Here is a 7,504-nt window from a genome sequence, read left to right as displayed (position 1 = left end):
AAAAAAATTTTAAATACATTGCTTCAAACATTTAATAATTCTTTGCCTGTAGTGAAAAAAAAAAAACAAACCCAAAACACACACAACCAAAATCCCCACAAAAACTACACATAACAAAAACCTAGAAATCCAACAAACCAATCTCTCCAACACCTTTCCAACCTCTGTGTCTACACCCAGCCCTCCACCACACATTGAATGACTTGTTCTCCTGTTCCACTCGCCACACCTTTACCCATACCCTCTGCTCGAAACAGTCTTTCTTTACACTTTTATAGCGATGCTATTCATTCTTCAGAGATAAATAGTCACCCTTCAGAGTCATTCAGAGAGACTTACTGGCCCCTGAGTCCCCAACCCCAAAAATATGTAAAGGAACTTTCTTTTGGATCTTTTGAATCACAAGAGCTGGCACACAGCAGGAGACAATGATTTATGAAATCATCAGCTGTATTAAAAATGAATTAGAGACTGAGCTACCTGTCAGGAGGCTTCCTCTGGTTTACAAAATGTAGAAACTCCTTGTTTAAATTTCAAACATCCACTCCCCTTGTGGCCATAACTGGCTTGGACTAGTAATGGCCAAATGAACATATGTGGACAGTAGATGCCAAATAATGCAATTTTAGTGAATATCCATGTGCCTTTTTGTTGGCGGCACACAGTACGGTTATCCCACCATCCATAGTACGTTCAAAAACTGCAACATAAGGAAAAAAGCAAATCCCATCTGCCAGGCCAAATAGCTATAAAGTAGAGGAACTAGGCTTTTAATGAATCCATCGAGAGTCACTTGAGTTATTTTTTAATGCAAGAGCAAATAAACTCTTGAACAGAGCTGCACGGCCTTGTAGTATTCTTTTAATTTATAGCTAGGGCAAATCCAAATCCTGGTTTGAGCTAAATTAGAGTGTTCCCAGAAGAGGGAGTGATCAGACAATACAAGTAGGCTTACGCTGGCCGCCTTCCTTGAAAACCTGGCTCAGCTTCCAGGAGGTCTAAGATCCCATTTTCAGTCCAGGACAAGGAAACAATTCTCCATATATTATTTTCAGGAGAATAGATTGTTTTTTTTCTCCTTCTGTTTACTTCAACACATGTCCACAATAACAAGCGTGTCACTCTTCCGTATCCCAGTCTGAAAGAGTGTGGAGTAGAGGAAACACCTGTTCTCACCGTCTCCCATGTTAGTCAACATCTTCTGTCTCCATTTAGAATTTCCTTTTGAATGAATGGGGTTTTTTTTTTCTTATCTACTAATAAGATTATTTGAGCTATGATTCTTTCATTGGACTTAAAAGGTTAGTATAGAAAAATGCCCTATATAAAGAAAACAAAATCATAGTGTAAATAACCAAGATGCCAGGACATTATATTTTTTTTAATATTTGGATCTTATTGCTATAAAGAATCACTGTTTGTTCATTACTGCTCTCTATCATCCAGAAGGGGGGGCATCTAAAATAGCATTATGTTGAAACCCAAATTTGCCTTGGATTAGCTGAGTGTTCTTGGCTAGTAGTTTAACCTGCCTTTCACAAGAACAGAATAACTCCGGTACTATCTCTCTCACTCAAGTTCAAACTCATCGTTGTGGCATCAAAACTGACTCACAGGTTACCTTCCCTTGGATTCCCCAAAAGACTGCAAGGGAGTATATTACTCATTTTTCTCCTGCACAGCCACTGGGGGATTTGAACATCTAGAGAGGAGAGACTTTGGGGCTGGTGGGACAAGCTCCCTCTCAGGTTGTGGCAAAGCTCTTTTATTGCTAGGATTTACACTTTTTTTTTTAATAGTCATAAATAGATGAGATGAAAGCATTTTGAAAATTTGCTATTTTAGTCTTGGCATCAGGGAATGTTAGTTCATCATCAGGTCTACCTTTATGCTGTGTGCATAGGTAAGCAGAGCCCCTCAATGTCTAACTAAAGGTTGGAAGTTCAAGTCAACTCACAAGCACCTCAGAATGAAAGACTTGCACTTTTTTTTAAAGTTCTTACTGTTGTTAGGTGCCATTGAGTCATGAATGACTCATAGCTAACAAAAGGTCTATGAACAAAAGGCACTGTTCATAGAGTTTCTGGAGGCAAGCCATTTCGGAAGTGGATGCTGCTCCTGCTTCCAGGTTTGTTTTAATAGAGGAGCTCCACCAAACACTGTCCACCATGGGTAACCATTATCACAGTTGACACATCAGTGTCACAGTGTTCAGCATCACAGCAACCACGAGTTACCTCTGTACAGCAATGCACAGACAAGTACTATAGCACCAAGAAGAATGACTGAGAGAAAATAAATTTGAACCTGAAGGCCGCAGATTAAAATCACCCACCTTGGGCTTGGTAGCATAACTTTCTGTCCACTAGGCCAACGTAGCTCTCTCTATGTTGTCCTTGTTATTTAAAGTAGTCATTGAAATTATAGATAAAGTGGTTCTACTGTGGTGCACAGGAGGTGCCCATAATTAAGAATGGACTTGAGAACAATCAGTAGCTAGTAGTAGTGACCTAAGTGATAGGTTTATTCTTTTGAACTCCACTTTATGCATTTAAATAAAGAGAAGCAAATTTCTTTACTCAGAACTATAAATAGGCAGGATTATTATAAAAGAAAAAAAGATTGACATTTTAAATTATTTCATTTTACTTAGATCTACAATCAGTGTTGATGGAATTGGGAAATCTGTTCAAAGACTAAAGATCAGAAGAATTAAAAGGTCATTATCAAGAATAAGATGTGTCTAACTCAAAGAATGGAATTTTTCAGTTGTTCAGTACACAAGGTAAATAGGACTTTTTTATTAATAAGGAAGACTGAAGATGAAATAGTGCCTTTAAATTGTGCTTTTGGTAGAAAATAGTAAATATACTGGGTGGGAACTCTCAGAAGAATAACCTAATCTATAGAGAGAGCTCTGTTGGTCTAGTGGATAGAAAGAGATGCTACCAAGCCAAAAGGTGGGTGGTTTTAATCTGCGGCCCTCAGGGTTGGTTTTAATTCTTTTTGGTGAAACATTCTTATAAGTGGTATACGGTCTGTCTATTTGCTGTACAGAGGTAACTCATGGTTTCTGTGATGATAAACACTGGGACACTGATGTGTCAAATGTGATAATGGTCACCCATGGTGGACAGTGTTTGGTGGAGCTTCCCAATTAAAACAAGTTTGGAAGCAGGAGTGGTATTCACTTCTGAAATAACTCGCCTCCAGAACTTCTATGAACATTGAAAAATGGTGAAAGGTATACAAGTGTTCAGGTCTTTTGTTTATAGGGTTGCTATGAGTCATCTAAGACTCAACGACACAGAACAACAAGAAGATCATCTTAGAAGACGTTCAACCATAATGCTCCTTAGGAGGGAGGAAGGTAAAACTTAAACTCACAAACATTCCATGAGTTATCATAAAGAACCAGTCATTAGGGAAGGACGTCATACTTGTTAAAATATGTTGTTGTTGTTGTTGTTTGGTGCCATAGAGTCATAGACGACTCCTAGTGACCCTATAAACGAAAGACCTGAGCATTGTTCATAGAGTTTCTGGAAGCAAGCCATTTCGGAAGTGGATGCCACTCCTGCTTCCAGGCTTGTTTTAATTGGGAAGCTCCACCAAACACTGTCCACCACAGGTGATCATTATTGCATTTGAGACATCAGTGTCACAGTGTTTAACATCACAGCAATCACGAGTTACTTCTGTACAGCAAATGGAGTGACCAGTACAAAATATATTACAGAAAATAACAATAATAACATTAAAGTAGAAATTCTGCAGTATTACTAAGTCCTAGAAGCTGGTATAACTCACTCAAACTCAAGTGGTTTCTATCTCCTTGTGATCCTCCTTTGTGCTTCCAAGATGTGGAAGATCCTGGCCATCTTTCTCTCTTTGGGACCACAAATGGATCAAGTCATCAGACTCATAGGCTTTGGACTAACAGCACAACATCCTACAGACTGGACCATCAGAGCTCTTCTGTTAACTTGCTAACTCCCAGAAAACTCCTTGTAGTTACCCTTTTATACTTTTTAATTTATATAAAGTCTATAATCCCTTTAAATCCTGTCTTATATGTGAATACTTTCCAAATAAAATATTAAGACAGAAAGTAATAATGTTGTTATTGTAGTTTTGTGCCTTCAAGTCACTTGTAACTCATAATGACACTATGTATAAGAGCCTAAACCCTGCTCTATCCTGTGCCAACCTCTCTCTCTCTGACACACCTACTCCCACTACCCCAGTCACTGAAACAATCCACCTCATAGAGGGTCATCCTCTCCTGTGCTGTCTTTCCATGATGTCCCGCTCCAACGCCTGGTCCTTCCTTACAAGATGTCCAAATTATGTCAGATGAATCTTCAGAATACTTGTCTCCAAGGATCAGCCCAGTCTCACCCTCTCCAGGACAAACGTGTTTGTTCTCCTAGTAGTCCATGGTATATGCAACACTCTTCTCCAGCACTACAGCTCAAAAGCATCAATTCTCTTTCTAGAATACCTAGTCACTGTTCAGCTCTCTGATGCATAGCCCGCAATTGAAAAGATTATGGCCTGGATCAGGCACACCTTAGTCTCCAGCCTAGTGTCATTGTTCTTCAGTATTATGGAGAGGTCCCTGACAGCTGACTCTCCCAATGCAATTTGACTCTTGATTTCCTGGAAAGTAAGATAACAAACTTAAAATTATATATTTGAAGGCAGGAGCTTTCTCTAATGTCTGACCATTTCTAAGTAAGATGATTACAAAATGTTATAAATGGATGACAAGTTGGGTAACTTGTGTCACATCTAAATGTGTGATTGATTTTGTTATAGAAGTTTGACTCCAAACTACTTTTGCAATCTCTTCTGTGTCTCAATCATGTAGAAGTAAAGAAAATCAACCTTACCACTCCTGACGCATAATTAACATATGCCATAAACTACACCAGTTACTGCTTTCTGCCACTTTTAACTCTCCTGCGATCAGAGACTTTATCAGGAGCTGTGAGCTGCTCTTTTGCATTGTTCTAAAGGGCAATTTGCCCCAGTGGCTCCTTGGCACCACTCAGAACTCTGTGGCAACACAGGAGGAAGGAAGGTTGGAAGAATGAAAAGAAAATCCCCGACTCCTGACCACTAGAGAGTGGGAAAACTATGTTAACAGTGTATAAAATAATAGAACCCAAGGACTGAAAAAGTCTTTAAAAACCGTCACAGTTAATTCTCATTCAGTAAAGGAATTATTTTTATAACTGGTGTCTGACACCCACCTACCTCTTCTTGACTATCACCAATAATTCTTCCATAATTATCTTCAATAACGCCAAACCTTCTTGCTAGAAAGGTTTTTCTTAAGTTAAGCCAAGTGCTATCTTCAAAGAGCATCCAGTATTTGGAAAATGAGTTTTGCTGTATCTCTACCTGAGAGCCTTCGAGTGCTTGAAACCAATTTTATGTTTCATCACTTTTCCTTTTCTTCAGGTGAAAAAAAAAATCCCAATCCTAATAATGTTCCACAATACCTGTGAGAATAGCTCAAGTCAGCAGTGAGGCCATTAGTAATTTTCAAGGTAAAAACCAAAAGCACCATTTAGAAATATTGACTGTTTTTCCTGATTATTAAAAATTAAATAATTATAGTAAAAAAATCTCAACCATAAACCAACCATTGAGGTAACCACTGGGTCTATTTGATGTGATTCCTTTCATCTTGACATATTTAACATGACTTTTACAGGATTAATTGCATTTATAATTTTAGGCTTGTTTTGTTTCTAATGTCACAATAGGAACACATTCCCATGTGCTTAATTCTCTTTGAGAAGGTGTCTTCAGCAATGTGTTCTAAAAGCAATAGTCTACATTCTATCCAGATAATAGCTTTCTCTGGCCCCTTCACCCTAAGTATATGAAGAGATTCTTTTTGAAGTACCTTGTCAACATCGGGACTAGTGCTTTAAAGACTTGAAGCGATTGCCAGATAATCAATGGTAACACAACTCTTCAGATACAATAGAAAGTCTATGTTTTTTTTTTTAACTTAGAAAGTTTATTTAAACGGAGAACATTTCTCTCTTCTTTGTTGACTATGTCTCTCTTCTTGAAAAGATACCTCTCAAGCAGATAAAGACATTTACGCTCTCTATTCACTCGGCATTTAATCTTTGTATTCACATGATGACAAATCAAGGGGCCATTAGCACCAAGACACTCTCTCCTGATGACAGAGGTAGATCCAGAGTGAAAGGCACCAAATAAAGGTGAAGCAGCAGCACAAAGCTTTGTATCCATAGTTACTTTAAAGCTGAGATTGAGAACGTGTTGTTTTCATTATTAAGGATGCATTAACATTCCTTTATGTCTCCTCTAGGAAACTTTGTTCCCATGGCTAGTCTGTTTACTTTCTTATCTCTCGAGAGATGCCTAGACTTCATTAATACTTAATCATTAACTTTGAAGAACTGTCTTGATTGTGGATATTTGGGTGCAGGTGGCACTCTTTGAAAATGGGGAGGAGTAATTGCAATGAAATACAATTCTCTCAGAATGTGTTCTGAGAGAAGGGAGGGCAGTCATATGATGAATCTTTTCAATATTTGCTTCTGCTCATTCAGAAAATTCTGGCTAGGTCCTCACACATACACCTGAATGAAGTGAAGGGTGAAATGGGGATACATTGGAAAGCATTCCTAAGGAAAGAAAATGCTGCATACTTTTCAGCTAAGCATTCACCCAATTGTAGCCGATGTTTCCCTGTAAATGATAAAAAGTAATCATAGGAAACTGCTAGAATGGTTCATATATTCATAATAACGAGATAAAAATCTTCTTTTATAATTAAGCTGTCTTCTTATTTGGGGAAATTGCTGCTCCAGCTGTATAGATATTTTCTTTTGCAGCAAACTTTTCCAGAACTACACAATTTTATCATTTGCAATTAATTGTAAAACACTAAATCTGCTGCAACAGGACTGTAACACTTCTGAATACGTGAAGCTTTTTGAAGAGAAGATATTAGTAAAAGTGGACACTCCTTACGTTTACCCTTGTGAAAACAAAACATAAAAAACAAAAAAACACCCAAATAAACGTTCACCCTTTAAAAAAAAAGTTGGCACTCCTTCTTTGCAGTATATTTCCAGAGTAAGGCATTTTCAACTCCTTTTCCAAAAATAGACTAACCTCTAGTGTTGGCTTTACTTGAGAACATCTTTAAAGTTTTTTCCTGCCTTGGGAAGCGATGAGAACTCGAATTGTTTGTCAAAGAGGACTCATTGCACCCTGGTTGGTAAATATGCAAAGGAAGGACAAAGACTAAAGAGCTTGCCATTCAAACCCACTTTTTGGAGAAAAAAGCCTCAGATTATAGTTTCAGAGGTAATAATCTTGAAAACATTGCTGAGTGCAGTTCTGTTCTGCAACTACTAGAGGTGCCTTCATGGGAATCAGTTTAATGGCAACTGGCTTAAGGAGTTTGATTGCTTGGGGTTTTGTTTGTTTGTTTGCTTGCTTGCTT

Source organism: Elephantulus edwardii, unplaced genomic scaffold (genome assembly GCF_000299155.1).
Source record: "Elephantulus edwardii isolate Elephantulus edwardi_28Jun2011 unplaced genomic scaffold, EleEdw1.0 scaffold00088, whole genome shotgun sequence".
Taxonomy (NCBI): Eukaryota; Metazoa; Chordata; class Mammalia; order Macroscelidea; family Macroscelididae; genus Elephantulus; species Elephantulus edwardii.
Note: the sequence above shows the minus strand (reverse complement) of the source record.